This window comes from Podarcis erhardii, assembly GCF_964252035.2.
Source record: "Podarcis erhardii genome assembly, chromosome: 3".
Classification (NCBI taxonomy): Eukaryota; Metazoa; Chordata; class Lepidosauria; order Squamata; family Lacertidae; genus Podarcis; species Podarcis erhardii.
In genome coordinates, this window is record NC_138507.1 from 1,636,245 (window position 1) to 1,644,975 (window position 8,731).

An 8,731-nucleotide genomic window follows, 5' to 3' on the forward strand; every position below is an offset into this window, starting at 1 on the left:
CCCGGGGGAAGGTACCGTGGGTGTAAGCAGAGTCCACACGAAGAGGGGCGAGGTCCAAGACGGGGAGCCGGGCGGGGAACAGGTACGCTGGAACAGGAGGCCGAGCTGGGAACTGGAACACCGGATAGTCAGGAACAGGAGGCCAAGCAGGGATCAGGAACACAGGAAGGTCCAAAGCCAACAACGACGTTGCTCCCGCAACCTGGGGCCAGGCTGACTGGGCTTTTATCCTCTTCTAAGGCCGGGGGCGGTCCCGACCCCCAGCAGCCCCGCCTCCTCTGGCCTTAAGGCGAGCACTCCTCCTGGGGGCAACCAGTTCCCTTCGCCTCTCTGCCCTAAGCCTCTGCAGATCAGGAGAGGCCGAAGGGTTACTGGGCCCTGGAGGAGGCTCACCTGTGGCCACTGAGTCATCAAGCCCCTCTGGGGCCAGAAGGGCTTCACCTGGGGCCAGCTCCTGATGCTCTGTCACAGGTGCAGGCTCTTCAGCATCTAGGCCTTGCCCCAGTTCAGCCGGCCCTGGAGGCGGGGACTCCTGTGCAGGCTGGGATTCCTCTGGTTCATCCTCTGAATCGGAATCCCAGGCCATCACAGGTTCTTACAGAATAATGATGACTGACTCTAAGACAATTAAACTCACAAGTGTTGAGTACAATGCCAAGTGGGGGGAGAATGTGGGAATTTTCCAATGTTATCCTGATGACAGTGATGAGACTGAGGATAGTCAAAAGCAGCCGCCACAACCCACACCCACTGATGAAGGTTCTGATTCTGAGTCTGAAACTGAATCGGGTGATTCAGAGGATTTCAAGAGTGCGAAAGCCTCTATGCGACCCTCTGAAAGCTCTGATCAGGAATTGGAAGAACCATTGTTCACAATAGGCCACTTTTCTCCTAAGAAGGAAGAGGAGAGTGTTGAAGACCTACGGCTAATTCGCAGGTCACAAAGAGCCACAAAAGGCAGACCTCCAAAGAGATTTGCTGATGAGTTTGCTAAGATAGCAGTAACAGCTGTTAAAAGCTCCAAGAAGGTATTTGAACCTTCAAGTTTCCAAGAAATCCAGGATTTGGATTCAAAGGAAGCTGAGCCATGGTTAAATGCCATGAAGGCTGAGCTTGATTCCTTAGAAAGGAACAAAACATGGGAACTTGTTCCAGTAGTTCCAGGAATGAAACTGCTTGGAAGCAAATGGGTCTTCAAAGCGAAGACTGATCAAAATGGCAAGATAGTCAGACACAAAGCCAGATTGGTAGCCAGAGGTTTTGCACAGGTACCAGGTGAAGACTATCACGAGACCTACTCACCCACAGTGAGGTATGAGAGCATTAGGCTTATGCTCAAGCTAGCTGCAGAGGAGAATCTACACATTAGTCACCACGATGTGAATACAGCTTTTCTGTACGGATCTCTAGGTGAATCACTTTATATGCTTCCACCTGATGGCGTACAGGTAAAACATGGATTTGTTTGTGCTCTGAAGAAGTCCCTTTATGGTCTCAAACAAAGTGCACGGTGTTGGCACACAAAACTCACTGAAGTATTGTTTTCTCTGGGTTTTCAGCAAGGGAAAGCTGATCCATGTGTATTTGTCAAAGAGGAGGGGCAAAAGAAACTGTATTGTTTGTTTTATGTTGATGATATTTTATTCTTTTGGAAAGATGTCACAATGTACAATAACGCCCTAGCTCAACTGAAAGAGCACTTTGACATGAAAGATCTTGGTGAGGTAAACAACTACCTATCTCTGGAAATAGAAAGAGATCAAGATGGTAACAATCTAGTACACCAGTCACGGAAAATTGCTGATGTGTTAAGCAAACTAAACCTGATGGATGCTAACCCTGTAGACACACCGATGACAACAGGTTATCAGGTAGATGACACTGAAGAAGCATTTTCTGACACTACACTGTACAGAAGTGTGCTAGGCAAGCTAAACTTCATTGCCAGATGTTCAAGACCTGACATTGCTGTTAGCTGTAATTTGCTAAGCAGACAAGTAAACAATCCTACTGTTAAGGATTGGAAAGCTCTGAAACGCGTAGCGCGGTATTTGAAAGGCACTATGCATTACAGACTAAGATTTAACAATCAGAAGTCTGGTGGTCTTGAGATATTTGCAGATGCAAGTTTTGGAAGTGACACTACAGACAGGAAAAGTACGTCTGGAGTTTGTTATATGTACAATCAGGGTCTATTTGATTGGTCATGCAAGAAGCAAACAACAGTTAGCTTAAGTACTTGTGAAGCTGAACTGAATGCACTGTCTTATTCGCTTAAAGATTGTGAATGGTTGTTACAATTGTGCAAAGACATGAAAATTCCTGTCAAATGTCCAATCCAGGTTTACCAGGACAACAAAGCATGTTTGGCTTTGCTGAATTCTGAAGGTTGTAAGCAAAGCACGAAGCACTTGCAATTGAAGTTGCAACATGCTAGGGAACGTATTCAGAAGGGACTCGTAACGGTGTCCTATATGCCAGGTAATGAAATTCCTGCTGATATATTGTCCAAGATTGTATCAAGGGATCAACACTGTACCTATGTGCAGAAGTTGGGTTTGTACTGATATTGTACGAACACGCTGCCCAGTGATGTTCACAGAAAGGGGGAGAATGTTGGTTTCTGCTTCCTTCACTGTGCAGCGAAGTGCTTGTCACGAGACAGGTGTTTACATTCCACAGTCTGTGCTGTTGGGTTTTCCCACGGGAAAGGAGACTGGATGTGACGTACACTGGTTTCCTGTTTTTCTCAGAGTTCTCTCCGTGTTTCAGAGGAGAGAGGATGCTTTCTCTGCTCTCAGAGAAGCAAGATGCTTTTCGGTAATCTACCAGCTTTGAAGTGTAAATAAAATAATCTAAAGCTTGTGGCACGTACTCCTCATCCTCCCGCTGTGCTCCGGACTCTGCAAACACAACACCACCACCATCACTGCAGCATCAACATCCCAAACGTGTAGTATTTATTTATTTATTTATTTAAAGTGTCCCCGGATTCACTGAAAAAAATATGGTTACTTTACCTTAAGGAATCTGCCTGGCTTGTGCTCTCCCCAAAGCTCCTCTGGCAGGTTAGGGGGGAATGCAGAACAGACTTAGTGGGAGGGAAAAGTCCCATTGCTCAAGTTGACATGACAGTTACTTAACACCGCATTAGATGCAGATGGACCCCAGTTGTTCAGGGCTTTATATATAGAAACCTTTAGCCTGGCCTGGTTGCATATAGGCAGGCAGTACAGAAGTTTTAGCAGAGGTGTTCCCTATTGTCGGCTAGCTGGAGCTTCGAGGCAAGGCCAAGGTTCAGCCCCATGTAGAACACTTTGCATTAATCCAGTCTTGAGGTTGCCCATGCACAATCCAGATGCAGTTGTAGCTGGCATATACTGTAACAGGCAAAGGTGGTAAATGGCACTCCTAGCCAGTGTAGTCACAAAGCTGTATCTGGGAGCCATCCCATTCCCCCAAGCTTTCTTTCTTTCTTTCTTTCTTTCTTTCTTTCTTTCTTTCTTTCTTTCTTTCTTTCTTTCTTTCTTATACTCTGCCCATCTGGCTGGGTTCCACAGGGCAGGCGTCACTACTGAGAAGGCCCTCTGCCTGGTTCCCTGTAAACTCCCTTCTCACAGGGAGGGAACCGCCAGAAAGCCTTCGGAGCACACCCCCCCCCCCGTCCCGGTGGAACCTGCCCCAGCCAGGAAACAGCCTGCCTGCAATTTTTTTATGTTAAGTAATTTTTATTAATTTTCAATTACAAAAATCCAATATGCGCCAAATTATATTAATACCAAATAACAATACCAATACAAATAAATTACATAGCCAATGATACATTTTGTATGGCTTACCATGCGCTCTACTTCAGGGTCTGATTCCCTTTACCGTAATTCTGCCTCCAGACTGTTGCTCAAACCAAATACAATTCATTCTTTTCTTTTTTAAAAAAGTGTTTATTAATTTTCCAATAAGAGCATCCAATTAACATACCAAATCAAATCCAATAAAAAATAAATAAATCTTAAAAAGTCCAATTGTCTTCCAAATAGTAATCTTATTTTTTTTTACTTCCCGCGGTCTGAATTCCGAAGCATTTTCCACATTGTAGTGTGATAGGAATTTTGAGGTATTAGATATATAGCAATGTTCATAACCGCACGTACATAGATCAGCACAGGAAGACCGACCTGAAGCCATTTTGATTCCTAAGCTGAGCAAATGTTTTCTCTGCATGGTCAAAGTGGAAAAGCCTCCCCATTGTCTTTTCCTTCACAAATCCTGTCTTAAGGGTATGTGTGTTTGAATAGGGTTTGAGCCTGTGACCTGGCCCAGGAACTAAGTATTTATCACTACAAAAGAATGGCCGGGCTCCCCAGCTCAACCCAATCAAGTAACCTGCCGGACGGGAGATAAACAAGGACAGGAGAAAAAACAACATTCAAATGTTCTGTTTTAGACTGCCTTTTTTGTGATGTAAGTGTGATGTATCTGAGGGGTGGTCTTAGGTTATGCCCCTTCTGTGATGTATGTATGATGTTTCTGGGGGTGGTCTTGATCTACAGGGTGGCAATTTCAAAAGTCTTTATAAGGCCTTGCATGCCATTTTTCTGGTTCCCTTCTCTCTCCTGCATGTGAGGGGAGCACCCTGTTGCAACAGATCAATAAAGATCAAGCTTACTAGCTACTTTGCTTCTCAATATTCTCTGGTTGGCCTCTGTTATTCTCTCCTACCAATAGGGAACCTATGTAAGGACTCTATGTGGGCTCTTGGATACCCCATAAGGGAAAAGGGCAATTTTTATTTACAACAGTAGTCCTGCCTTTCATCATCAGTGTTTTCATAATTCCATACCGTGATTTTATCCTCCACGTTTGTCTCTGGCTCTGTGATCCTCATAAATACAATCCATTCTTGATAAAATCCCTTATACTACAGCTACAATGATTAACTTCAGTTCGCATTAACACATATAGTAATTTGTAAATTCACAAATGAAGTTCTCCTTTCTTCTTCCTGTATGAGGTTTTAATTTCCATCAATTGTTCCTTTGCTCTTTTATCAAAAATTATGTCCCCATTAATTATTCCTGATCTCATCTGTTGATTCAGAGTTACTCTGGAGAGGTCTCTCTCTTTGTTCGCAACTTTTCTGATGCAGCTGTAAAATTCCACTTTCGATTTCAAACAGGGAGTCACCCAGCATCCTGCCAAAGTCCTTGCAAGCCTCCAAGTTCTCCTCTCCACATCCATTCAAAGCAATTAATTATAATTATTCGTAGCAGAATGATATGGTGCCCCGCCAGAGCCCCGGCAAGTCTTAAAAGTGAAAGAATTAACTCCGCAGAGGCTCCAGGCCCTTTTTGTAATTATTCCAAACATTAATTTTTCACTCACACAGTCCCATTTGTCATTATGATCCATATTAGTACTCCCATCTCTTTTCTTCTTCATTAGGTTTAAAGAACAATTTTTTTGGCATTGTCAGGCATTCTTAGGGGTGTGGTGTGCTGAGTAATTGATGTAACAAAAGATTTATAATGAAGCAATTGGCTCCCCCCCCCAACACATACCTTCTTTTTGGCTTGAATGAAGTCATATTTCCAATTTAAATCTGTGCAGCCTTGTAACTGTTTCAATTTGGCAGTCCCTAATCTTGTCCTGTCATTACCAACACGTTTCTGTGCATTAATTCTAATTAATCCTTAAATGAACAGAAGCACCACTGCTCTCAATGGCAGCATTGGGGGGTTACTGAGAGGCGAAGTGCTTTGCACCCAGCGTCTCCCTGGTTCCCACCTCCATGTAGGAGCAAAAGCCGGGTACTGAGACAATCTGTGAGTGTAGCTCACTCCCCCCAGGCCCTGGGGGGAGTTTACAAAAATATTTACCCTCTTTCATCTTTGTTTATTGCTTCATCAACAGTCTATGCTGTTGTGGGAGCTGTTGTCATTAAGGCAACCGGAAACTGGAAGCCCAGCCTGCCTGCGAATTCTGCATCCTTACTGCAGGAGATAAAGGTCAGATTCCTATGCCGGAACTACGGTAACTTTCTCAGAGACAAAGTTCTAGGTCTTGTTGACAAATTAATGAATTTCTAGACGCATATGGCATCCAACTGAGAGTTCCTAAAAAACTGAATGTGAAATTGCTGATCTTCTAAGAAAAACATGTGACTTATTCCTAGCAACAACCACCATACCCGAGGACTAGGAAGTAGCTAATGTAACACCATTTTTTAAAGGGGGCTGTTACCAGAATGTTTATAAAGGTTGGGGGGGGAGGTTGTTTCCAGTTAAATGGGACACTGCACCCCCAGACCATCCCCCCAAACCAACACCATTCAATATTGTAAATATCCCCATAAAACCCACCAGTTTTGCCACATTGTATCTTGTTCAAAGTTACATGGTATTCATCTTCCCTTGTGCAGCAAAACACCATCCCAGCTTCATTTTACTCAGGGAACAAAGGACTGCCAAAGGGGGGACTTGGGAAAACTGGTAAAGACAGCCCTAATCCCTGCAACTTGGGATCCTGTACACAGCAGTCTCTTGCAGAAGAGACAATCACTGGCATCCAGGCAGATGGGTGCCAGACGGGTAGCCAGCACACGGACAATAGCAAACCATCCAAGAATGGACTGTGCTTTCGGTCAGGACAAAGAGGTGTGATTACCTGACTGGGAAAACCAGGAACTTTTAAATATTTCCTTTGTATCACTTGATGGGTGTAAGATAGAGGGCAAGGGAGGGTTGGGGGCAAAACCTGATAAATTGATTTCTGCCAGAGACCTCTCCCTCATACATACATACATACCCCATATGTACGAAGTATCTATGATGTGTGCATGATGCATGACCAAAGATGTTTATGGGAAAAAGGGGAAATTTATAAGAGAAGGAGCCATCCTTTCTTCAGGACCACTTCCAGCTTCTTCTGTGGGGTGGGTGGAAGTCCTGTTGCAACAGTCTTGAATAAAGATCAGGCCTACTGGCTGCTGTTTTGCTCCTATATTCCTGGCTGGTGTCTTTGTTTGGCAACCCAAGTGAGCCCAAGGATTTTCCTTTAACAGGGTCCAGGGAATTACAGGCTTCACATGTGTTCTGGGGAAAGCAGTGGAAAGTGCTATAAAATATATGAGGACTGATCACATGAAAGAACAAGTTTTGCAGAAGAAGAATCAGCATGGCTTTTGCAAGGGAATGTCCTGGTTAGCTAACCATTCTATGAGAGCACCAACAAGGATGATGTAAACAGGTGATCCAGTTTACATGGTGGGCTTCGATTGTCAAAATAGTTTTTGACCATGGCTATGAACACATAGGGACGCGGGTGGTGCTGTGAGTTAAACCACAGAGCCTAGGACTTGCTGATCAGAAGAAGAGAAGAGTAGAAGAGTTTGGATTTGATATCCCACTTTATCACTACCCGAAGGAGTCTCAAAGCGGCTAACATTCTCCTTTCCCTTCCTCCCCCACAACAAACACTCTGTGAGGTGAGTGGGGCTGAGAGACTTCAGAGAAGTGTGACTGGCCCAAGGTCACCCAGCAGCTGCATGTGGAGGAGCGGAGACACGAACCCGGTTTACCAGATTACGAGACTACCGCTCTTAACCACTACACCACACTGACTCTCAGAAGGTCAGAAGCTCAGAAGCTCAGAAGGTCGGTGGTTCAAATCCCCGCAACGGGGTGAGCTCGGTTCCTGCTCCTGCCCACCTAGCAGTTCGAAAGCACATCAAAGTGCGAGTAGATAAATAGGTACCACTCCAGCGGGAAGGTAAATGGCATTTCCGTGCGCTGCTCTGGTTCGCCAGAAGCGTCTTAGCCATGCTGGCCACATGACCCGGAAGCTGTACGCTGGTTCCCTCGGCCAATAAAGCGAGATGAGCGCCGCAACCCCAGAGTCGGCCACGACTGGACGTAACGGTCAGGGGTCCCTTTACCTTTACCTTTTATGAACACATGAGCATTTCCAATTGAATTCTGTCTCAGTGTTTCCTGTCCACACTAGTAGGCAGCACTTGATGCATCCTCACCGTTGACTCTCACCTCTGCAAGGACCTCCCTCCCCTCCCTACACCGTAGGGACCTGAGGTCCACGTGTGTGAGAGGTATTTGTTTACATGTGTCCTAGGCCATTTTTAAAAGGAAGCTTTGAGATAACATGTTTTCTGATATACCAGACTTGCACCAAACAGTGGGTTACCTAAAACAGGTGTGTGGTGCCTGGCACTATCGCTAGCCCTGGAAACAGGCCAGGGTGGCCATGGGCACAGCCTTCTTTACTAAATTGCTTATTCAAAATAACAGGTGATTAAGCTGAGTTTCTGGCAATTGTTGTGTCTCCATATTTCTTGAAGACGTGCTCCTGTTTCTTAATATGCTTTACAACTGGCATGTCCAACTTGGAGTAGGCTGTGATCTACTATCCAATATCAAAAACTGGCAGTGATCTACCACCCTTCAAAGTCATTTAAGTTTATTAAATAAAGAAATAAATGGATCTTTATTTCACAGATACAGTAGTTATGTTTGGATATCATCATGACAGATCCAAATAGTTATTAGATGGACAAGTAACTAAACAAATGAGAAAAGTGAAACTATATTTTTATATTAGTTTACACAGATCTGAGGAGCCAGTCAGAGTGCACCAGGCTTCTCCATCTTTCTAATACTGTTCCTTTAAATCACAGTTGACTTTGGGTCAGCACCCCCATCCCTCCCCCCCCCCTTTCCCC